This window comes from Dendroctonus ponderosae, unplaced genomic scaffold (genome assembly GCF_020466585.1).
Source record: "Dendroctonus ponderosae isolate FM_Combo_2020 unplaced genomic scaffold, Dpon_F_20191213v2 Dpon_F_20191213_1, whole genome shotgun sequence".
Taxonomy (NCBI): domain Eukaryota; kingdom Metazoa; phylum Arthropoda; class Insecta; order Coleoptera; family Curculionidae; genus Dendroctonus; species Dendroctonus ponderosae.
In genome coordinates, this window is record NW_026017110.1 from 14,625,548 (window position 1) to 14,626,681 (window position 1,134).

A 1,134-nucleotide genomic window follows, 5' to 3' on the forward strand; every position below is an offset into this window, starting at 1 on the left:
TAATTACTGATTTTTCGTATGAGGGAATATGTGTTATTTAATCTGAGTCGCATTTCTTGCTGAGAAGGACTTACTTTAATGGAATTGCGACAAAATTTTGATAACTATTAATACTAAGTGTTAAAAAAATAAGTTTCAAAATGACGATGAGAAGAACTAAATCAATTTTTTCAAATGGAAACACCCATTTTTGATAATTTTATCTTATTAAATATTAAAAATATGGGTAAGTTTGTGTAAAATTTTCTATTCCAAAAGTGTTTAGTTTTCCGAAATATCGTTAGTTTAATGTTTTCATATGGCTTTTTTGCCGCATCTCATTTAAATCCTGTCACTGGCTTAGTTGCCATGACGAAAGTGGCCGTTTTTAATACAATCGAATATGCCAAAAGAATGTTTACATCTGTCAGTTATCTTTTGAGAATAATTAATAATCATGCCCGGACGCTTAATTTATACAAACAAAGATTATTTAAAAGTGGGCACAAAACACATGTTCTTGATATAACTTTCACATTCTCCATAAATAATAAATAAGTTTAAATAATCTTCGCTTGCATAATTTGGTTGGTTAATGGTCTGGGCACGATTAGTAATCATATATATGATAGCACAAACAGCACAATATATATATATAAATAATCTTTATTTCCTACAGAAAAAGGCTATCGACCCAACGGTCTTTCTGCCCTTGTTTAGTATATATGTGCCTTAGCCTAGCTTATTCTAAAATTAATTCCTATTCCTAACGTTCGTATAAATTAATCAGCTATACAAAGAAAATAAAAAAAAGTAAAAATTCCTGGCTTACAAAACAAACAGATATTAGTCCTTAGTTCAGTTGCGTTTGTAGGTGTTCTAGTAAAGTATCTGTTGGGGAACGAAAACGGGAGTGTTTTGTCGGTCTTGTGAGGCAAAGGGGATTCAGTATGGTCCAGTTGTGGGGGTTGTTTGTCCATTTTGTCTGTAAGTGTATTAGTCTTTCCGAAATTTTTGTCATGTTTGTGCGTTCGTATAGTAGTTGGTTGGAAGGGTTGTCCAGTGGGTTTTGGGGGTGTCTTATTCGTGTTATTAGTCTTAGTGCAATTTGTTCTGTTGTTTGTACGTATCGTTTTGTCCTTTCTGTTCCGTTGG